Here is a 25,532-nt window from a genome sequence, read left to right as displayed (position 1 = left end):
GGAATGGGACGACGATATAGTTCGATCGGTCCAATTTTGCAACAAGGTCAACGACGTCATGACCGCCTACAAGCTGCTCTTCAACCGGAAAAAGAAGCAGCAGCAGCAGCTGCCGATCACAATGTTTTTGCAGCCTCGCAAAAATGAGCCAGTTCTTACTACTACTGCACCTTCGGAAACCGTGGAAGAGGTGCCCCAGGAAATGGCACCGCCGTCTGAAGAGACGTAAAATACAGTCATCGGCTGCGCAGTAAAAGTCATCATCACCTTCATCGTCATCATTTTTACTGCACAGCATATTCATCACCATCATCGCGTCATGTATAGGTACGTGTACTTCGCTATACAGTAACTGTAAACTTATCTACCGATTTCATATTGCTTAACAGTTGTCCCTGTTATTAATAGAGTAAAGGGTGGGTTGTAAACAGTACAGGGAGGGTTTAAAAACGTCCAAATACACGTTAAATTATTAAATAAATATGGTGTCCTTACTTCGCGGAAATTCAGTTATTGCGGCCGGCCTTGGAACCTATCTCCCACAATAAACGAGGGATTACTGTATATATATATATATATATATATATATATATATATATATATATATATACACAGTGGTGTGAAAACTATTTGCCCCTTCCTGATTTCTTATTCTTTTGCATGTTTGTCACACAAAATGTTTCTGATCATCAAACACATTTAACCATTAGACAAATATAACACAAGTAAACACAAAATGCAGTTTTTAAATGATGGTTTTATTATTTAGGGAGAAAAAATCCAAACCTACATGGCCCTGTGTGAAAAGTAATTGCCCCTGAACCTAATAACTGGTTGGGCCACCCTTAGCAGCAATAACTGCAATCAAGCGTTTGCGATAACTTGCAATGAGTCTTTTACAGCGCTCTGGAGGAATTTTGGCCCACTCATCTTTGCAGAATTGTTGTAATTCAGCTTTATTTGAGGGTTTTCTAGCATGAACCGCCTTTTTAAGTTCATGCCATGGCATCTCAATTGGATTCAGGTCAGGACTTTGACTAGGCCACTCCAAAGTCTTCATTTTGTTTTTCTTCAGCCATTCAGAGGTGGATTTGCTGGTGTGTTTTGGGTCATTGTCCTGTTGCAGCACCCAAGATCGCTTCAGCTTGAGTTGACGAACAGATGGCCGGACATTCTCCTTCAGGATTTTTTGGTAGACAGTAGGATTCATGGTTCCATCTATCACAGCAAGCCTTCCAGGTCCTGAAGCAGCAAAACAACCCCAAACCATCACACTACCACCACCATATTTTACTGTTGGTATGATGTTCTTTTCTGAAATGCTGTGTTCCTTTTACGCCAGATGTAACGGGACATTTGCCTTCCAAAAAGTTCAACTTTTGTCTCATCAGTCCACAAGGTATTTTCCCAAAAGTCTTGGCAATCATCGAGATGTTTCTTAGCAAAATTGAGATGAGCCCTAATGTTCTTTTTCCTTAACAGTGGTTTGCGTCTTGGAAATCTGCCATGCAGGCCGTTTTTGCCCAGTCTCTTTCTTATGGTGGAGTCGTGAACACTGACCTTAATTGAGGCAAGTAAGGCCTGCAGTACTTTAGACGTTGTCCTGGGGTCTTTTGTGACCTCTCGGATGAGTCGTCTCTGCGCTCTTGGGGTAATTTTGGTTGGCCGGCCACTCCTGGGAAGGTTCACCACTGTTCCATTGTTTTGCCATTTGTGGATAATGGCTCTCACTGTGGTTCGCTGGAGTCCCAAAGCTTTAGAAATGGCTTTATAACCTTTACCAGACTGATAGATCTCAATTACTTCTGCTCTCATTTGCTCCTGAAATTTCTTTGGATCTTGGCATGATGTCTAGCTTTTGAGGTGCTTTTGGTCTACTTCTCTGTGTCAGGCATCTCCTATTTAAGTGATTTCTTGATTGAAACAGGTGTGGCAGAAATCAGGCCTGGGGGTGGCTACAGAAATTGAACTCAGGTGTGATACACCACAGTTAGGTTGTTTTTTTAACAAGGGGGCAATTACTTTTTCACACAGGGCCATGTAGGTTTGGATTTTCTTTTCTCCCTAAATAATAAAAACCATCATTTAAAAACTGCATCTTGTGTTTACTTGTGTTATATTTGACTAATGGTTAAATGTGTTTGATGATCAGAAAAATTTTGTGTGACAAACATGCAAAAGAATAAGAAATCAGGAAGGGGGCAAATAGTTTTTCACAGCACTGTATATATATATATATATATATATATATATATATATATATATATATATATATATATGTATGTATATATATATATGTATGTATATATATATATGTATGTGTATATATATATATATATATATATATGTATGTATATATATATATATATATACATATATATATATATGTATATTGTCACGCACGCGCGAGTAGGGGACCGCGGACGGACCTTAATACGTTCGGGAAGACATACGCCAGCAGGCAGTGGCGGGGACTAACTTTTCTCTTTTTGTTTCTTACAGAAGAAAAGACGCACTGCCGCCATGAGCATCCCTCCTACAACTTCCCGCAGTAAGCTACTTCCGCCCTTCCTCTGTCCACTACTCATGACGTCATCAATCCCATCTTCCACCACGGCTCCTACTCAGCATTCCTCCACTTCCGGCCCCTCCTACATAAATGTCCGGCGACGCCATCTTTGGCCGTCAAACTCACACTGAATGTTTTTCATGTACTTTGACCTGCATTTTTATTATTGTGGATTATATTTCAGTATACAGGGCCAGAAACCCCAAACCTTTGTCTGATTTCTCTTTTACAATATATATTAGGGGCCTTTGCCCCCTACTTGCTTCACTTGCCCATCCCCCATTGGCTTGCCACCTTGTGTCTCTGCTGCTTGCGTTGTAAAGGGAGGGGTGACTGAATGCACACTAAGGGAATGCGGACGGATCAGCTGCTGGCTTGCAGCTGCTGCTACCGTGCTGCGTGATATGTATGTCATGCTACGCATCGATCATTTAAAAGCCTGTACAGCAGCTGTCCTTTTGTCTCACTTCCTTGTCTCACAGGATGTTAAAGTGTCTCCGAGAAATTGTTAGTAAGTAGGGCGTGACTTGCAAGTAGTCTTGCGGGACTTCAAAGTGTCTCTCTGAGCTCATCATGCCTCAACCCAAGATTTTTTTATATAATATATATATATATATATATATTTATATTGTGGCAGACGACCAGGGACCTTGCCCCACATGGGCGCCTAGAGAAGGGAAGGACCAGGAAAGGGGCAATAGCTCCTTCGGGACAAAAGAGGGCAGCCTCTCTGGATTGCATTGGGGCCACAGGTATGGAGCTTGGAAGCTCAACCCTGTTGGGGTCCGTGACCACCACCAGGGGGTGCCTGGACAATTCTGAAGCCCTGGAATGCAGCACTTCTGCCACTCTCGAAAGTGCAGCAGGAAGATCGTCAGTGAACACCTGGAGCACATCTTGGTGAACTATAAAAGGGTCACCTCACTCCATTTGGGGAGCAGGAGTCAGGAGGCAGAGGACATAGCTTGCAGAAGAGGAGTGGAGGTGGTGAAAAGATAGAGGAGAAATGAAGGAAAGAAAGAAATGGACTGCGAACAATAGTGCTGGTGGGTTGTGCACTGTGTAAAAGGCAAAGGAAAAATCAATTGTGTGTGCTTTTGGACACTGTGTGTCTCAGTGTCTGATACATATACAGTATTTTGTATTTAAGAATGAGGGACAGGGAAGAAAATTGCCAACGTAAGAAAAAGAGAACAAGAATGAAAATGCAGATAGATTCTGATATTTCATCTCAGGAAACCACTTTTGATTCCCCCGGATCCCAATTGTCTCATTAAGGTTTTAGTCAAAACTTCAGGGTACCAGGTCTGCTCCATGTTTCAGCTAATTGCCTCACTCTGCATTCATACATTAACAAATTAGGCAGACTATAGCCTGCTGCTTGTGCTGGCAAGGGATTAACTAATTAGTATAAAGAATAACAAGATGTTCGGATGCTTCATATTTCCACATGTACCGTAATAAATTATTTACAGGTCACAATATCATTCCTTGCCAACTCTACATTTGTTTTCAGTTACAGATTCCAGATTCTCTCAGAGAATAGGCGTCTCAGTTCACCACTTGTTTCTCTTTTTTTTTTTTGGTGTTCAGCTGCTATTTTTTTTACTGACAACTTGAGTAATATAACTTTATACTTTCTGCACATCTCTTTTGTCTTTATTCCACATACAGGTGCAACGTTGAATTTCATGAACAGATGTTCAGCCTTCCAATCATTCGTAATCTGAGCCCACTTTATCTGTTATTCAGAGTAAATCCTAGCAGGATCAGATGAGAGATGCAAACCTGAAGGGAGTGCTGGTCCAAACACACTCACCAAGGCCGTTTGAGAGTTACCAGTCAACCTCGTATCTTTGGGAAGTGACAGGAGACTTGAGCACCCATACAGACCAGGCCGGGAAATTAATCTTGGACGCTGAACCTGTGAGGCTGCAGTGCTAAAGATTTCATGGCAATGTCCCCATAAACTGCTGATCATCCATTCATTTGTTATCAAACCTGTTTAACTGAGAGAACTGTCATGCAATTATACTCACTAATCATGGTGCTGGAGTGTGGAGACGTGTCACATGTTGATTAGCATACGCAAGTGTGAATTTAATAGTATCCTATACACATGATTTTAAAGACTCTATTTAAACCTATAAAGCACATTGTCTCCCAACAACTCCTCATCTTATTTCCTTCTCAAGGCTTAGTATTAATCCCAGAAACCAGTGACAGTTGCACAAAATACTTTGCAGAAGGCCATATCAAAAGCTCACAGTACATCTCTATGTAATACCAATGTCAATGTACTCGACTTGTAGTCGTTGGTTATGTGAGGCACAACTTGGGCCCTTTCTTTCTTTTTTCATTATGTTCTGGTAAGTAAAACATAAGACAACAGACAGACAGACTTCTCTTCTGTTTCTGAGGTCCAAAACACCTGTATTCCTTATGCACTGTTGCCGCATTATATGCATTTTATTCATTGTTTGTCAGTTTTCGTGCATACAGAGCACACCCTTGTTATGAAATACAACAAATCGTGCCACATTATGTGACTGTCCTTCACGGTAGTACCCCACCAACTGCCTCAGGCTTATTAAGATGATGTAAATGAAGGCTATGACTGAAAATTGGTGGAAAAGCCATTTAATGTGATATGGCCTTAACAGTGAAACAAGAAGACTACTGTGGATATGGGTCAAGGAGAGCAAGGCTGAAAGAGAGAAAGCCTAATGCTGCCTCATTCATAGAGCCTGATCTGCCACTGCACTAAAAGGAGTTTTCTTTCAGCTACAGTGGGCTACTCTGTAATCCAAAGACCCTGAGTTTGAGTCCAGCTCCTCCTGCCTAGCTGAGAAGAAGGCATCACCCTGAATTAATTTCTCAGCAGAGACAAGCTCATGGTAAAACATTTCAATCAACTTTCATACAGGAAAGCAGGAAACAAACCAGAACGGGGAGTCAACCCATTGTGGGACACACCTATGCCACAATTTAGAATAGTTAGTCATCCAAACCTGTACATGTTTGGGTTGTGGGAGGAAAGCTGGAGCACAGACAAACCAGCTTGCACTGAGAGCATGCAAGAGCTGCACAGACAATGACAAGACCGGGATTCAAACTCAGTATTCAGGAGTTGAAACACTGCTTTGTCTTGTAATCACACCACAATTCATCCTAGTTCAGATATTTGCATGATGCTAACTTCCAGTGGCCAGCCATGAACCCATAAAGTCTCAATTACCAAGGACATTTGACGCAGCTCATTTATAGCCTAAGCTAATAGGAGAACACCTTCTCCCGTGCTTGTAGGGTGATAGTGGAGCACTTCCAGATGATGTCAGTTAAGCATTTTCTCACTCGGCACAAACCTTTTGTGCAACACCATCACTTCTTTCCACCCACTCACAGTGCAAATCCTGCCAACTACGCCAAATGTAATATTATAGAAAATGCTTTTCTTTTCACACTGACCCTAAACCTTAGGTTCTTACTATATGGGAACATATACTCCAAACTGTAGAAGTATATAGCACTTTTACCTGTACAAGACTATCAGCCAAATTGTGCACACTAGGCAGTGAAAGCTTCATTTACTAAGTAACATCCGCACCTAAAGTGCTGTTACACCCAAGATTACAGGCTATATATTAAACCTTTATGAGTTTTTGCTTAGCAGCCTCGAGGACTATCAGCCATAGTATACTCAAAAAGCAGTTAGGGCTTCAGCCACTAAGGTATACCCTTGCTCATATAGTGCTGTTTCACCTAAGACTACACTATGAACTATGCATTGAGTACATCCCCTCTCTCCTCTGCTGACATAGAATTAATGATGAGTTCTTACTCACTGAAGCAGTACAGCAGTGAATATATTCAATGTAATCCAAGTGTAAAATCATAAGTAGAAGCACTGGCTGAAGTACTACGAGTACATAAAGTACACAACCAGCAGCAGTTTTAAGGTGATCTCCATTCTCAGTCGAGGCAGCATATTTCTTAGTTACAGAGTCCCTCCTGAGGCAGACCCACAGTGGCTTATGTCATTCTCAGATGAAGACGAAGAAGACTCTCTATAGGTTATTGCCTGGTTTATATCTTAGGTAATAATATACCCATCCTGTAAGCAATGTCATGTTTTCATGTTATTGTTGTTGCAAATCCAACTTGAAGACCTCACAGTAAATTATTAATATACTAATGCACCATTGCAATGACCACATCTCTTGTCAAAAAGAAATACAATCAATTGTTAAATATTAGAACATTACAATAACCCAGGCGTAAACAGGTCATTCAACCCAACTAAGCCTGCCAGTCCTATCCACTTAATTTTTCAAAATAACATAAGTTTAGTTTTAAAGGTTTCTAAAATCCTACTTGGCAACTTATTGTCTAAAGTTCTATGTGTGAAGAAAGACATCCCAACGTTTGTGTGAAATTTAACTTTAATATGTTTACAGCTGTGTGTCCCAGTGTTCTTGCTCACTCTTTTTAAAATAATAGTCTCAATCCATTGTACTAATTCCTTTCATAATTTTAAACACTTCAAGCCTGTCACCCCTTAATCTTCTTTTGCTTAAATTGAAAAGTTCCAGCTCTTTTAATCTTTCCTGATAGCTCGTCCCCGGTAGCACTGGATCAGCCTAGTCACTCTTCTCGGGAACTTTTTCCAGCACTGCTTTGTCTTCTTTTTTTGTAGCCTGGAGACCAAAACTGCAAAGAGTGCTACAGATGAGGCCTCACCAGTACATTATAGAGCTTCAGCATAACTTCCTTGAACTTGTACTCCACATCAGGGCGCTGTATAACCTGACATTCTGTTAGACTTCTTAATGGCGTCTGAACACTGTCTGGAAGTTGATAATGTCAAGTCCACCACAGGTCCTTCTCATAAGGTGCACTTCTAATTTTCAGACCTCCCATTTTGTGTTAAAATCTTACATTTTTACTTCTTTATTTCATCTACACACAACACCCTGAACTCCCTGTTCTTTAAGTCTGATGACCGACCTCTCATGTGGCAGCTTATCAAATGCTTTCTGAAAGTCAAGATATATCATATGCTCCACTCTGATTACATCCTTTTGTTGCTTCCTCATAGAATTTTAGCAAGTTAGTAAAACATGATCTCCCTCGCCTGAACTGTTTAATGATGCTCCTGCCATGTGTTACAGGTTGAGCAACTAAACCTTAATCTGCTTAAGCAGTTCTGGAAATATCAGTTCAGTATTTCAGTCCATGCAATCCCTCCTGTGGGTGCACCCCCATCATCAGAATGCCACAATTCAGTTCCAAAATTTTCATTCACACAGCAATCATTATGCCACCCATAAACATAAGTGGATAAGATAAAAGCATTGCACTTGCCAAGGGACTTTTTCACTTGTCTGGTCAAAAAAGCAAGGAGGGAAAATGTAAACAAAGTAGGAAACAATATTTAAAAAGTAGAACAATTGAGATTTCAGCTTCTTTACCTACTGTTGTAATAAGCCTTCAAAGAAATTAATAGCAACATCCAGACCTCAGTAGAAAGCAGAGCAGTGATGCCTAATAAAGGAAGTCAGATTTAATATTTTCTCACTGGAGTTTCCGTCAGCTTTCATCAGAGGAAATAATGTCTTATAAAGATCTAAAAAAGCTGAATACTCACTTCAAAACAGGAGTTACAGAACTAAATGTACACCCAGCCCTGAAAAATAAGATTAAAACCACCTTTAAACTGAAATTGCACCCGGACTTGAGCAATTAGATTAGAACTGTATAAGAAAGATGAAACCGTAACCAGTCATAAAAAATGAAGCAGAAGCTACACGGATATCTAAGCAATGGTGCTGAAACTGAATAATGTGACTAAAAGGCATTCAGTCCACAGCAATGAAACCAAAGAGAAAAAAATCAAATGGAAAAGTCATCCAATTCTAGAGCAATTGAGCTTAAATTTTTGTATTTATACATAAAGTACCTACAAAATATATTCACCCCTCTGAAAATTTCACATTTTACAATTATTAAACATTGAATCAAACTGAATTTAATTTGACTTTGATCGACACAAAGATACTCTTTAATGTCAAGGTAAAAACAGATCTCTGCAAAGTGGTCTAAATTAATTAGAATTATAAGACACAAACTAATTGATCACATCCATATTCACCTCCTTCAGTATGACACATCGGTGTCCCTAATTGGTTTTGGAAGTCGCAGAATGAGTTGAATGGAGATCGCCTGTCTGTAATCAAGGGGTTTCTATTGAGCGTAGTGTAAATGTACCTCGTCCGGAAAGTGCACACTTTTACAAACACACATTTATACTGCTAAGCACTGTTCACAGGCTGTTCTAATTGTTCTTCATGTAGCTTTTACTTAATTTAAAATGTTGCTGCACAAATTATTACATAAACCAGAAAATATGAACACATAACTCCAGTTCTCAAGTCCTTACACTGGCTCAAGATAAGCTTAAGGCTGTTTTCATTTTAACTTATAAAGCCTTAAATGGCCTTCATACTTATCTGAACTTATCATTACTTACAAACCACGTAGAGATTGCCAGATGCCGGCCTATTTAAGATTCCAAGGATTAATAAAATAAGCAGTGAGAGGCCAAGCTTCTAGTTTCATGGCCCTGAAGGTATGGAATGATCTGCCTGCTTGTATAAGAGATGTTCCTTCAGTCCCAGCCTTTAAATCCAGGCAGAAGACTCACTACTTTATTCTGGCATACCCTGACTAGAGCTGCTGATTAGCTGTGCATACTGCATTTCTGTGTGTTAGTCATCTGTACAGAAATATAAGTAAGGAATTAAACATTTTTAAATCATTACTAACCCTCCTCTATTTCGTTTCTCTTCATGGTATCTGGATGTGACACTTGGAGCCACCGCTCTATTGCTGGGGTGCTATCCTGCATATGAAAAAGTCATCCCTGATACAGGAGATTTGAAAATGTTGGATGAAAAGATTCTCTCATCAGATTGGACAGCCCGCATAAACTCCACTTTGGAAAACCCAGGGTGGCCAGTTGGCCAAGGTCTCTAGGACTGTGACTTTATTTTTGACTTTCTCTTTTTCAATTTTAGCCTCAACTGTTATCTACTGGCCATAGTTCATCAGTTAATGAATGGACAGATATGGTTGGTTTCCATTTATGTTTAATCAGTTTCTACCTTGTTCTTTGTGAGTTTTAACAAATTTGCATTTATATGTTTTTTTTTTCTGGATTTAGTAATTAGTATCATCTGTATTTGTATTTTAACGGAGAATTGCCCTGTGTCTGCACTTATACAAAAATAAGTTGTATCATATTATACCCTGTGGAAAAAATCCACCCAAATGCAAGCTCTACACAGACTGTGACCAGATTGAAATGGTAACCCTGGAGAAGTGAAGCGTCTTTGCGACATCAAGCATGTGCAGTAGTTATATTAGTTGGGTGCCCTGGCAGTGTGCACTTTGTGTTACTTGTACAGCGTCACAGTCGTCCGTCTGGCCTCCACAAAAGGAAAGGGAATCCCTGGGATGTGACGACAGTGTCTTTTCATTTCTCCTCACTTTCACTAACTAACTCCACTCTTTAATAATGTTGTAGATTCAGTCCTAATGTCTGGCACTGAAGAAAAATTGAACCAAAAACATGAAACATCAGACTACAGATTATACCAATTTTTTTGTAATCTAGTCCAGTGTTTCACAACTCATGGGTTGTGACCAAAAAGTGGGTTGCTAGATGCCCTTGATGGGTCATCAGCTTAAGTGAAAAGAAACAAAAGAATTCATTTAGAAATATCTGTAATCTAATGAATGTAGATTTCAGATCATCACCCAGTCAAAGGGACATTTTGCTCCTGCATACTGAGGAACTGAAATGGCTGACCTAAATCCTGTCACGAGCAGATGACAACCTGTCATACAGCACACACTTCGTTAAGAAAGCCAACCAACATGGACAAGCTCCTCAAATGCCCCATAGCATCACTGACTTTGAATTCTTCCAATTCCATACCAGCCTCACAAAAACTTGAACCAAGCAGGAATGTTTAAAGAACATACATGTCTCAATCTACATGCTTCCGTTAGGTCAGATTATCTCAGGTTACAACGTGAGCTACCACAGCTATGCTGATGACACACAGCTGTACTTATCTATAGCACCTGATGACCCTGATTCTCTTGATTCACTAACACAATGTCTTACTGGTATTTCTGAATGGATGAATAGTAATTTTCTCAAACTAAATAAAGAGAAAACTGAAATCTTAGTAATTGGCAATAATGGATTCAATGAGGTTATCAGAAATAAACTTGATGCACTAGGATTAAAAGTCAAGACGGAGGTAAAACACTTAGGGGTAACCGTTGACTGTAATCTGAATTTTAAATCGCATATTCATCAGACCACTAGGACAGCATTTTTTCACTTAAGAAACATAGCAAAAGTTAGACCTCTTATATCATTGAAAGATGCTGAGAAATTAATTCACGCTTTTGTTTTCAGTCGAATAGATTACTGTAACGCACTCCTCTCAGGACTACCCAAAAAAGACATAAATCATTTGCAACGAGTGCAGAATGCAGCTGCTAGAATCCTAACTGGGAAAAGAAAATCCGAACACATTTCTCCAGTTTTGATGTCACTACACTGGTTGCCTGTGTCATTAAGGATTGACTTTAAAATTCTGCTTATGGTTTATAAAGCCTTAAATAATCTCGCTCCATCTTATATATCAGAATGCCTGACACGTTATATTCCAAATCGTAACCTTAGATCTTCAAATGAGTGTCTCCTTACAATTCCAAAAGCTAAACTTAAAAGAAGTGGTGAGGCGGCCTTCTGCTGTTATGCACCTAAAATCTGGAATAGCCTGCCAATAGGAATTCGCCAGGCAAATACAGTAGAGCACTTTAAAACACTGCTGAAAACACATTACTTTAACATGGCCTTCTCATAACTTCACTTTAAATTAATACTGATACTCTGTATGTTCAATTAATAATAATTATTCATAGTGGCTCTAAAATCCGTACTGACCCCAACTCTCTCTTCTGTTTCTTTTTCCGGTTTCTTTGTGGTGGCGGCCTGCGCCACCTCCACCTACTCAAAGCTTCATGATGCACCAACATTGATGGACTGAAAGCCAGAAGTCTACGTGACCATCATCATCAGGTCCTTCCATGAAAACCCTAAATACAAAGAGGACTGTTTGACTTATGTTAGGTAGATTGCCCAGAGGGGACTGGGCGGTCTCGTGGTCTGGAACCCCTACAGATTTTTTTTTTTTCTCCAGCTTTTGGAGTTTTTTTTTGTTTTTCTGTCCACCCTGGCCATCGGACCTTACTCTTATTCTATGTTAATTAATGTTGACTTATGTTTATTTTTTATTGTGTCTTCTATTTTTCTATTCTTCATTTTGTAAAGCACTTTGAGCTACATTTTTTTGTATGAATATGTGCTATATAAATAAATGTTGATTGATTGATTGATTGATACAGCCCAGCTTTTCTGAGGAATAGAATTACTATCACTTTAAGAAATGCCGTTGTGCATAATCTGCAGTGTGGTACTACAAATTAAAGCATGAAGCCTCCAAAACTATAATGACAATTGGCAACAAAGCATGTCACTTACAGAAGTAAATTGTTCAACTTTTTAAAATGAAAAAATGAAAATCAGCAGGCTTCACAAAAAACATACTAGCATGTTTGTACGACAGGCCAGCTGGCATTCTGGGTATCGTCTCATTGCTATGGAATTGCTGAATATGAGAAAGTGCACAGCACTACAGAGCAGCTCGTCTTGCCTTGTGCAACAGATATGTGCATCGAAATTCTAGACGGGTCAGCCGCCAGCAAGCTAAGACGTATTCCTCTCTGCACCCTCTTCACTTACCCCCGATTTCAACAAACTTGTGAAAATCAGACCAGCCCAAGTCACTCATTAAAAAGACTAATGGATGTTAAGTTGTATTCAGTATTAAACACTCATGCGTTAAGTTATTTTTGGATGAGTACCGTGCATATTTCTACACTGTATTTCAATTTTGCATATTTATTTACTGCTATTTGTTAATGTGTGCCATTTCAGAGGAAAATGTTGGCTAATTTACATTAAGATTACTGCTAATAATGAGTCAGCACTGAACAACAATAGATACAACTGGGTCCCAAGGCCAAAAAGGCTGAGAACCACTGCCTTCGTCTCTCTCCAATTACTGGAGGCCACACAAAGAACACCACACATTACGAGATGTACACTCACGATTCAGAGGGTCCACTCTCCTTCAACTGGGATCTTGTAGAATTTCTGTCCGAAGATCATGACTTCAAAACAAACATGGCAGATGAGAGTCAAGTTCAACGTGTTTTAAAAAGAATTAGACATTTCATTTATATAGCACTTTTTAAGACACTCAAAGTGATTTACATAGAGAGGTGGGATCCACTTAAACCAGGGGTGTCGAACTCCAGTCCTGGAGGGCCACAGTGGCTGCAGGTTTTCATTCTAACCATCTTCTTCATTAGTGACCAGTTTTTACTGCTAATTAACTTCTTTTGCCATTGTTTTAATTACTTTGACTCAGACCCCTTAGTTCTTTCTCTTTCCTTAATGAGGAGCCAAACAATAATGAAACACAAAACAAGCTGCCACATCACCAGCTAACCCACGTTATCTGAACATAAAGAAAGGTGATGGCCTCAGTAAGGTTGATCTCTCAGGTCACTAAAACATCTTGACGGTGTTCTTAGAAAAAAAAAAGAAAATCAACAGTTTTGGAAATGTCTGCTGTGGCAGAATGAGAGCAGCAACAAGCCATGGAATTAAATTATGGGCTTTTTTAACAACAAGAATTAGCTTCTCATTAAGGAACTGGTTGGAGTGAAATTGGCAGGCGTTTGAAGCCCCAGTTTAGCTGATCATCGGTTGGCTCATTTCACATCTCATTTCTGTTTGGCTGCCATTTAATGAAGAAAAGAATCAATTCAGAGCACTGAATCCTTAAAAACAGGGATATTAAAATGAAGGGAAAATAAGTTAATTAGCAGTAAAAACTGATCACTGATTAGGGAAAGGGTTAGAATGACAATCTGCAGCCACTGCAGCCCTCCAGGTCCGGAGTTCGATACCTGTGACTTAAACCATCACCAACACGCAGCATCCACCTGGATGATGTGATGGTGGCCATTTTGTGCCAGTTCGCTCACCAAACATTAGTTATTAGGTGGTGAAGAGGTGTACATTTGTGCATTATTTTGCAGTGAAAAATCAAAATGAGGAAAGAAAGGTCCATCATGTTTGGGAGAATGAAGCTCCCTTCTTCACCACCATCTTTATTTATGTGGTTATTTCTCTTTTCTCTCAATGGCTTTTGGTAATTCACTTGTGACGCCAACATGCAATGTATATAAAAAAACTTGGTGTCCCCCATACAGGATTTGGAGTCCTAAATGTTCAACATCTTTAATATTTACGCAATGACTTAGGAGTAAATTGGGAGGTTAATATTAATCACAGCATACTTCGCGTTACAAGATAGTCTAGGATGGTAGCCATTTAAGACCCTGAAATAGGGACACTTTTGTGTTTATCAGAAGAGTTTGATTTAGCCAATAGTGGAGCCAATTACAGTGGTGTGAAAAACTATTTGCCCCCTTCGTGATTTCTTATTCTTTTGCATGTTTGTCACACAAAATGTTTCTGATCATCAAACACGTTTAACCATTAGTCAAATATAACACAAGTAAACACAAAATGCAGTTTTTAAATGATGTTTTTTTTATTATTTAGGGAGAAAAAAAAATCCAAACCTACATGGCCCTGTGTGAAAAGTAATTGCCCCTGAACCTAATAACTGGTTGGGCCACCCTTAGCAGCAATAACTGCAATCAAGCTTTTGCGATAACTTGCAATGAGTCTTTTATAGCGCTCTGGAGGAATTTTGGCCCACTCATCTTTGCAGAATTGTTGTAATTCAGCTTTATTTGAGGGTTTTCTAGCATGAACCGCCTTTTTAGGCCTTGTTCACACGGGCGTTAAGTTTTTGGATAAACGAACTTGCTCTGAACGTCCTAGACGTTTATGTTGCATTTTGTGGTGGTGATCGATTGACTTCTACAACGGCGTTCGTTTGTCTCTGTCTAACGCCAGCCTGCAGCCCAAATTGTAGTTTGTGTGTTAACCTGTGGAGGCAGTGTCGGGAACTGGATATGAAAGCTCTTGTCGTTTTATTTGAGGTGCCTCCTTTCAATATGGACCATTTTGCTATGTTAGATATTAATCTTCTTGTTTTAAAAATACTCGTAATACGCGACGTAGTGAGAGAAAAAATCGCCGCCACTACTGGGTTCATCCTCTGACTGCACAACGTCGGGTTAAAGGAAGTTTTTTTGTGCTTTATGAAGAAATGCGATAATTTCCGCGCAAGTTTTTTAATTACTGTCGGTTGTCGATTTGCACTTTTGATTGTCTGCTGCAGCTGGTGCAATGCCACATTGCACGCCGATCAACCAATATGCGACTTGGTGTTAGCCCCGAAGAGAGACTACTTGTCACTTTGAGGTAATAAGGAAACAGTAGTCGAGTGTGCGCTTACACCGGTGTTATGCACTGAAATGCCCCCCCGCCATGGATTGCCCCCCCTACATAATCGTTATCAAATATTATATTAGAACATAAATTAATAGGTTCATGGTTTACAAATTACATGAGACAATAAAATAAAATAAGCAATATGAAAATATATATGTTGTATATGAAAACATAAAAATATCCGGTCCTCCGAAGCGTAAAATAAACGCGCAGAAAACGAACTAGAAGCGGTTTCCTTGCGTTCGTTGGGTTTTGAACGCCAAGAAAAAGCTGCATGCAACGTTTTTGTGATGCCGTATAAACGTGCTGCCGGACAAACGCACGTCACCAAAGCAAATGTGAACATTCTCATTGACTCCTATGTGTAGAAAACACTCGGCGCTTGATCTGCGCCACCGGACGCTACTAACGCAAAAAAAACGCTTGATTTTAACGCCCGTGTGAACAAGGCCTTAAGGTCATGCCATAGCATCTCAATTGGATTCAGGTCAGGACTTTGACTAGGCACACTCCAAAGTCTTCATTTTGTTTTTCTTCAGCCATTCAGAGGTGGATTTGCTGGTGTGTTTTGGGTCATTGTCCTGTTGCAGCACCCAAGATCGCTTCAGTTTGAGTTGACGAACAGATGGCCGGACATTCTCCTTCAGGATTTTTTGGTAGACAGTAGAATTCATGGTTCCATCTATCACAGCAAGCCTTCCAGGTCCTGAAGCAGCAAAACAACCCCAGACCATCACACTACCACCACCATATTTTACTGTTGGTATGATGTTCTTTTTCTGAAATGCTGTGTTCCTTTTACACCAGATGTAACGGACATTTGCCTTCCAAAAAGTTCAACTTTTGTCTCATCAGTCCACAAGGTATTTTCCCAAAAGTCTTGGCAATGATTGAGATGTTTCTTAGCAAAACTGAGACGAGCCCTAATGTTCTTTTTGCTTAACAGTGGTTTGCGTCTTGGAAATCTGCCGTGCAGGCCATTTTTGCCCAGTCTCTTTCTTATGGTGGAGTCGTGAACACTGACCTTAATTGAGGCAAGTCAGGCCTGCAGTTCTTTAGACGTTGTCCTGGGGTCTTTGTGACCTCTCGGATGAGTCTCTGCGCTCTTGGGTAATTTTGGTTGGCCGCCACTCCTGGGAAGGTTCACCACTGTTCCATGTTTTGCCATTTGTGGATAATGGCTCTCACTGTGGTTCGCTGGAGTCCTAAAGCTTTAGAAATGGCTTTATAACCTTTACCAGACTGATAGATCTCAATTACTCATTTCAAGTTATCGCAAATGCTTGATTGTAGTTATTGCTGCTAAGGGTGGCCCAACCAGTTATTAGGTTCGGGGGGCAATTACTTTTTCACACAGGGCCATGTAGGTTTGGATTTTTTTTCCTCCCTAAATAATAAAAACCATCATTTAAAAACTGCATTTTGTGTTTACTTGTGTTATATTTGACGAATGGTTAAATGTGTTTGATGATCAGAAACATTTTGTGTGACAAACATGCAAAAGAATAAGAAATCAGGAAGGGGGCAAATAGTTTTTCACACCACTGTATATTATAATGTGTGTACAGCATAAGGGGAGCACTCAGGTCTAGTGGGGTTGCCCCTTGTTTACCTGGTCTATGCTTTTTTGGAAAGTTCCATGAACACCTTTGGAAAATTTGCTTCTGAAAATAATGAAATAATGTCCACCAATTTGGATTCTTAAAATATATGAAGTGAATGTCAAAATATGAGAATGTCTTGTATTGCACATAGTTATATTACCTTCACAGTGCTCACTACCTACAGTATATAGGGGCCTACACCACTCCAATGCTGCCCCTTTCTTACGACTGTGGCATTGTGGGAAGCCTGGCCCTTACCCTGTCTTTCACAATTCTTTTATGGTAACACCATATTGCTTCTTTGTAGATATTGCTGAAAAGCATGAAATTGGGCAGATATGAAAAAATGGATATGAAGAAATATAAAACTAAATAAACATCATATAACTACAAGTCAATAAATAAAGCAGAATGTTGGATTGTATCAGCATGGAAGGTGTTGCTTTGGTGCCATCTTGTGGTTGATTCCGGGAGATCTGAATTTTTTAGATAGGGCTTTGTAACTCTTTGGAAGGTTTACACTGCCCTCAAGTGGCAATGTTTTGAATTTTTAGTCCTTTGCATGAAGTGAAGTTTACTGTGTAAATGGGGGCTATGTGGTTTTATTTCTTTTAATGGAGGCACAAAAAGAACTTGCAGGTTTTTGCCTGCTGCTTTGTAATAAGAAGACCAACATTTTGTCAGCTGACTTCATTGACCAATTGAAATTGTATAATATTATTACTATTATTAATTTATTTAGCAGAGTTCTTATCCAAGTCACCTTAAAAAGCAATTTATAATTATATACAAGAATGATTAGAAGGTGCAAGCATCAAAACCACAGGAAAAAAGATGGAGTAATACCACTACTGCATAATAAAATATGCAACTGCACTAAAAAATCATCACCATAAACTAAACGTTTTGTCTGTACGGCAGCAGCCATCATGTAGAAGAGACGCTAAGCAGTTCCAATGTATTTATTGAAAAAGGGCATCTTCAAAAGACAACTTGAAATGTTTAGCTGGCTGTTACTACTGGAACACAAATGTAAGAAATTATTAATATTATTGCTAAGTAATGTCTTTGTACTGCTTGCACATTCTCCCTGTGTCTGAGTGGGATTTCCTCCCACAGCCCCAAACATGTGCTGGTTAAGTTAAATGGTGATTATGGTATGTTGGGCTATGTGTAGGTTTTCATTTTAACCCTTTTCTTAACTGCAGACCTGTTTTTGCTGCCGATTAACTTCTTTTGAATTAATTTTAATTGACGTGGTCTTGAAGACTCTGACCCCTTGATTGTTTCTTTTTTCTTAATTAGCAGCCAAAAAATAATGAGATACAAAAGGAGCCAAAACAAGACCAGCAAACTGTGTCCATCATACAATATCTGAAAAAAAGAAAGATGAAGATGTCATGATCTGCTCAGATCCACAAAACATTTTAACAGAGCTCTAAGAACTACAGATATGCCTTCAATACCAGCAACCCCCAACAACAACTGGCTTGGGTCTCAACTCATACATGTGTAACTGGATTTTAAGATTTTCTCACTACCAGATCACAAACTGTGCTCATGGGTAAGCACCTCTGTTCATCAGTAACACTGAACACTGGGGTACCGCAGGGCTGTGTACTGAGCCCTCTCTTTTACTCTCTCTTTACAAATGACTGAAAACCTACCCATGATACTAACATCATTTAACATTGGCAGACAACACCACAGTGACAGGCCTGATCTCCAATAATGAAACAACCTACAGAGAAGAGGGCAGGAACCTAGAGAGTTGGAGCCAGAACAATAACCTTACACTCAATTCCAAGAGAACAAAGGAATTGATTCTGGATTTTTAGGAGACTGAACACAGTGGTCACCAAACCATAAGCATTAATGGCGAGAGGTCAGAGACAGCCCAGAGTTTCAGGTTCTTGGGAGTCCACATCAGCCAGGATCTGTCATTGACAACAAACACGACAGCAATGACCAAGAAAGGTCTTCAGAAGCTTCACTTTTTGAGGAGTCAGAAGAAAGCATAACTGCCATGGTTAACTTCTAGAGGTGCACCACAGAGTCTGCCATCACATTCCTGGATTACGGCGTGGTACTCCGGCAGCACCTCTAAGAACAGGAAGACCCTCCAGCGTACGTATGAATCATCAAGAGAATTAATGGCACTCCGCTATCATCACTGGAAGATATCTTACTATACGCTGCAGCAGAAAAGCAAAGAACATTTGTAGAGAACAACCAACCCTGGCCATAGCATTTTTACTCCTTTGCCCTCTGGTAGGCACTTCAGAGCTCTATATGTCTGCAGTAGCTGTTTTTATGGTAAAGTAATCAGCCTGATAAATGCACAGCGATTACTGCCCCCTCCTGTAACAGAAACCACAGATTGAACTGAATATCTGCATCAACCACACCTTGTCTCACCTAGTTTCTTCAAGAATCAAATATAAAATTATTCTTCTCACCATTAAAGCCCTTCAAGGTTTAGCCCCTCATTATCTGTCTGAGCTGCTGCTTCCTTTCACTCCTGCTTGTGCTTTAAGATCATCGGACGCTAACGTACTCACTATACCTAGATACAGGTTAGTAACTATGGGTGGCAGAGGTTTCAGTGTGATAGCCCCTAAAATTTGCTCTTCCTCTTAGCCTTCGCGAGGAAAAATCTATTATTCATTTCAATGAGTATTATTTATTTTCTTGTATGTGATTTCTATTGTTTTGTTAATGTGTTTATTGAATTGTAAAGTGTCCTTGAGTGTATAAGTAAAACTAATTATTATTACTTATACATGAACTCATGACCATTACACCGACTGTAACTTTCACTGTGATTTCATATTTTTGTGACTTCATTTTTTATCTATTAATTATTACATATTTAACTTTACTTTTACTCTGTGTATATTTGGAAATGTTAATAACTGTGCTTCTCACAGTTTAATGCTTAGTTTATTGTCTACTCTTATATACTTTATCATAGGCATCTATAGGCTTGCTTCAAATTATATTTCATTGTATTGTACAGTGATAATAAAAGTATCTTACATCTTTCAGGTGACTGAAAAGTCAAGGGATGGAGACAAGAAAATATCCAAGTCAATGAATATCCTATTCGTAGTCCAGCTAAACCAATCATTAAGGAACAAAAGGCCTATGGCACAGCTGAAAATCTGCCTAGAGCACGCAGTCTGCAAAACCTGAGGGATGGTAAAAGAAGATGATGAATGAGGGAGACTATCAAGAGATCTACGAGAACTATGAAGGAATTAGAAGATACAGCAGCTCAGATTGGAGAGACTGTGCAGACAATAACTGCTGCCCAGGTGCTTCATGGGAGGGTTTGAAAAGAGAAAGCCACTGCTAAAAAAAACACCACGACATCTGAGCTTGTGTCTGCCACAATGCACACAGCAGACTCTGAGGTCAGCTGGAAGAAGATTTTATGGTCTGATGAGACCAAGATTGAGCTTAATGGCCATCAGGCCAAATGCCATGTTTGAACACAGCACATTATCACAAACACGGTGAAGTCTGGTAGGGGCAGCCTCATGTGGTGGACAGGTTTCCCTGCAGCAGGCTCTGGAAGGCTTGTTACGGGTAAATTGATTCAGCAAAATAGAAGGAAATCCTGGAGGAAAGCTTGATGTAGTGCACAGCAAAACCTGCACAGTGGGAGATCTGTTTTCTAGCAACACAATGACAGAAAGCAATGGCGTCAAAACAACAACAGTAATGACTTGGCGTGGCCGAGTCGAAGTCGAGACGAAGACTGGACTCCTTCGGTTCTGTGTCTCTTCAGAGAATCCATGGGTACCGTTGGTTTGACTTTGTGTCAAATGAGCAGTTACTCACGGAGTCCTGAAAGAGGCACATTAGCTGTATTGTGAGGAAGCGTCAGTTATGGCACTGAGGCCATGTGGCGCAATTCCCAGAGGGTGATTCGGACCACAGGATTCTCATTGTGGAGGACCCAAGTAGTTGAACAACGCCAATGAGACGCCCACATAACACCTGGCTGTGGCAGATAGAGGATCATTTCCAGAGGGTGGCACTGGACCGCATGTCTACATGGGGGGGTTGCCAACCAGGATCTTGAGCTCGAGTGGTGGGCGCAGCAACGCGCGGTTCCAGGTTATGCTCCCCCAACCTGACCTAACTGACTCACTAACCCCATGCAACCTGACAGAGCTTGAGCAGTTTTACAAGGAAGAACAGGGAAAATGGCAATGTGCAGATGTGCAACAGATGACAGAGACCGGTGCACACAGACTGAAGGCCACCAAGGGTTCATCTACTAAATATTGACTTGAAGGGGTGAATATTTACATGATCAAATATTTTGTTTTATATTTATAATTAACTTAGACCACTTTGTATTTACTTTGAAATGAAAGACACTTGGAACTGTTAAACACTGTAAAAAAAAAAAAAAGCCAAATTAAATCCACAGTAATTAAATGGCGTTTAACAATAAATAGCATGTGAATGCTTCCAAGGGAGTGAATACTTTTCACGGGCACTTTAAACTGGATGTTGTAAGGGTCTACTTAATTTTCCATACATATTTTCTAGTTATTTGTTGCAAATCAGCATATCAGATCCGAATCCAAATGCAGACAAATAAAATAAAATCAGTAAGGAGTTGTTTGACACCTGAGGCAATCATCACCAGTGGTTTTACCTGGGTTAGCCAGTTGTCCTCCAAACCTTTTGAACAGAACTTCAACTTCATTGCCAGGAAACGTAGTAGCTAGGAATTTCTCTTGATTTTCAAATCTATGCACATAACAAAGTGTATACAATTAACAATACAATATACATTACTGAAAGCATCACACCATTATGCACAGCAGTTGTGAATATTAATAAACTGCACAGATTAATTTTTTCCTTTTACTCTCCGTGATCTTTGGAGCGAGACCTATTCTTGTGATATCATCCGTTGCCCTTCCCAACCACATTTTCTACAGCCAGCCTCTTTTTGTCCTCCATCTTGGTGCATACTCCGCCTTTCACTTCACATGCCCAAACTCTCTTTGTTTCTTCTGAACACCTTTGGCCTCCACTCCAAGTCTTAACTCACCGTTCATTTTCCTCTCACTCCATGACACTCCACACATTTCCTTCATATTCCACCTTCATCCACCATGTCACACTCTCATATACAGTGCATCCGGAAAGTATTCACAGCGCGTCACTTTTTCCACATTTTGTTATGTTACAGCCTTATTCCAAAATGGATTAAATTCATTTTTTTCCTCAGAATTCTACACTCAACACCCCATGACGACAATGTCAAAAAAGTTTACTTGAGATTTTTGCAAATTTATTAAAAATAAAAAAATTGAGGAAGCGCATGTACATAAATAAGTATTCACAGCCTTTGCCATGAAGCTCAAAATTGAGCTCAGGTGCATCCTGTTTCCCCTGATCATCCTTGAGATGTTTCTGCAGCTTAATTGGAGTCCACCTGTGGTAAATTCACTTGATTGGACATGATTTGGAAAGGCACACACCTGTCTATATAAGGTCCCACAGTTGACAGTTCATGTCAGAGCACAAACCAAGCATGAAGTCAAAGGAATTGTCTGTTGACCTCCGAGACAGGATTGTCTCGAGGCACAAATCTGGGGAAGATTACAGATAAATTTCTGCAGCTTTGAAGGTCCCAATGAGTACAGTGGCCTCCATCATCTGTAAGTGGAAGAAGTTCGAAACCACCAGGACTCTTCCCAGAGCTGGCCGGCCATCTAAACTGAGCGATCGTGGGAGAAGGGTCTTAGTCAGGGAGGTGACCAAGAACCCGATAGTCACTCTGTCAGAGCTCCAGAGGTCCTCTGTGGAGAGAGAAGAACCTTCCAGAAAGACATCCATCTCTGCAGCAATCTACCAATCAGGCCTGTATGGTAGAGTGGCCAGACGGAAGCCACTCCTTAGTAAAAGGCACATGGCACCCCGCCTGGAGTTTGCCAAAAGGGACCTGAAGGACTCTCAGACCATGAGAAACAAAATTCTCTGGTCTGATGAGACAAAGATTGAACTCTTTTGTTTGAATGCCAGGTGTCACATTTGGAGGAAACCAGGCACCGCTCATCACCAGGCCAATACCATCCCTACAGTGAAGCATGGTGGTGGCAGCATCATGCTGTGTGGATGTTTTTCAGTGGCAGGAACTGGGAGACTAGTCAGGATAAAGGGAAAGATGACTGCAGCAATGTACAGAGACATCCTGGATGAAAACCTGCTCCAGAGCTCTTGACCTCAGACTGGGGCGACGGTTCATCTTTCAGCAGGACAACGACCCTAAGCACACAGCCAAGATATCAAAGGAGTGGCTTCAGGACAACTCTGTGAATGTCCTTGAGTGGCCCAGCCAGAGCCCAGACTTGAATCCGATTGAACATCTCTGGAGAGATCTTAAAATGGTTGTGCACCGACGCTTCCCATCCAACCTGATGGAGCTTGAGAGGTGCTGCAAAGAGGAATGGGCAAAACTAGCCAAGGATAGGTGTGCCAAGCCTGTGGCATCATATTCAAAAAGACTTGAGGCTGTAATTGCTGCCAAAGGTGCATCAACAAAGTATTGAGCAAAGGCTGTGAATACTTATGTACATGTGATTTCTCGGTTTTTTTATTTTTAATAAATTTGCAAAAACCTCAAACTTTTTTCACGTTGTCATTATGGGGTGTTGTGTGTAGAATTCTGAGGGAAAAAATGAATTTAATCCATTTTGAGATAAGACTAACATAAAATGTGGAAAAAGTGATGCACTGTACGGTACTACCCCTAGTAGTAGGGGTCCCTTTAGAAGGCAAAACACTCCCTCAATTTCACCCTGGGGAGGACTCCTGCCATCTGTATACTCAACATTGTACCTAACTAAAAGCACTTCTCTGTTTCCAAAACCACCCAACTACCAACACCTACAGTCACACAACCCACTCCCTTCTTGCACACCTCCTTTAAGCAAAGCTCACACTCATCAATGGCAGACATCCCTTCGCATTGCTACATCTGTTATGCAACCATTTCTGATAAGCCATGCAGTGGATTGAGCTTCTCCCAACAATTCAAACACCATGCGCTCAGCTCATCCAAACATCCTGCTCCCTCATCTCTGTCTTCACTACTTTTGCCTTAAGATCTTTGCTTCCAAATTAGCATTTCAGTATTTTCTCCTTCAGTTCTACTTGTGTGTGTAGTCAGCCACACCAGTAAGAAGACTAGTGATTCGGAGTGGCATGGAAATGTATAAAATCTTCATACTACCTCTCACGTTGTAAAGGCGTTCAAAGTTTAATGCATATATGAGAAATGACTGGTTGTCTCATGCTTAAATCGTGGCTATTGCAAAGCTGCCTTTTCCCCATGGCAAAAACAAGTGTTACTAACACTTTCAATTTTGGTTTACTGCACATGACCTGGGTGTGACTGAAAGGTTTCCCACAGGGATTAGAATTAGACAGGAGTGAATGGATGAAAGTCAAAATGAGACTGAAGAGGGGATGTTTTGTAACTTTCAAGTGGGCATTTGGAAAATCTACTCCACCAGTGACAAAGATGTTCAATACCAGTTTCTTGTAAAATGAAGGCAAGATTTCACACATTCTCTCTACGGGGGCAGAGTGGTGGCTCTGAGGCTAGGGATCTACACTGGCAATCAGAAGGTTGCCGGTTCAAATCCCGTAACATGCCAAAAGGGACTCTGCTCTGTTGGGCCTTTGAGCAAGGCCCTTAACCTGCAATTGCTCCATCCTGGGTATGACGTTAATCTGTATCATCCCTCCATGTAGGCCATCCAACCTGCAAGGAAAAACTTGGGGGGTGCTAGCAGAATTGGCACTCCGCCATAAAAAAAAAAACCTCACACTGTTCCACTCCATCTGAACTAGTGTGGTGCTGAGGAATCACCCGTTTCATGGCTGGACCCCGGTCCTAATCTGGATACTGAGTTGGTTTGTCATGTGGTGGGTGCGGCAATGCACTGTATCAGTGTGGTGTTGTGGGTCCACAGCTCGCTTAATAAAGGCCATTTAAATAAATGATCATTTTTTAGCGTAGTGGTTGTAGCAAGCCGTGCGGTGTGGGCGTTTCTAACCTAGTGCACCACATCCGTGGTTGTTCCCGTGGCTAATGTGCTGCAGCTGCTATGGCCCCTCGCAATATTAAAAAAGCGCGAGTCGGTTAGGAGGAGATGGAAAGAAAGAGAGATCGGAAGAACGAGAGAAAGGAAAGGAGAGGACGGAGGTTACAGGGAGTGAGGAAGCAACATTTATTTATTGCTGAGTTTTATTTGTCTTATAAAGGGTTCTTATTCTTTTAATGTCCTGTTTTTAATGAATGGGGCTTGGGTTGGTTTAAGTGTGGAAATTGTTTTAGTGCTTTATCATTTTAGTGCAGTGTAGAGTGGCAGAGCTGTGGACCTGAGCTCCAGTTGCATTGGGTTGGCAGTGGCGTGGAGCCTTCCCATGCAACTGGAGTTTTATGGGGGGTGGAATGTGGTGTTATGGGTCCACAGCTCGCTTAGCAAAGGCCATTTAAATAAATGATCACCAGGCTCATGGTTTCGTAAGGGGGCGTAGTGGTTGTAGCAAGCCGCGGGGTGTTCTGCGGTGTGGGCGTTTCTCACCGAGTGCACAGGTGAGGAACTGCCCACATTCGTGATTGTTCCTGTGGCTAATGTGCTAATGTGCTGTATGTGCCGTTTCACATAGTCATGTCTCCTTAGTGTTATTCTGGGTACTGATGGTCATCTCCCATTACAGGAGGGAGAGTAATAGAAAG

The sequence above is a fragment of the Polypterus senegalus genome, chromosome 13 (genome assembly GCF_016835505.1).
Source record: "Polypterus senegalus isolate Bchr_013 chromosome 13, ASM1683550v1, whole genome shotgun sequence".
Lineage (NCBI taxonomy): Eukaryota > Metazoa > Chordata > Cladistia > Polypteriformes > Polypteridae > Polypterus > Polypterus senegalus.
This window is presented reverse-complemented; position numbering follows the sequence as displayed.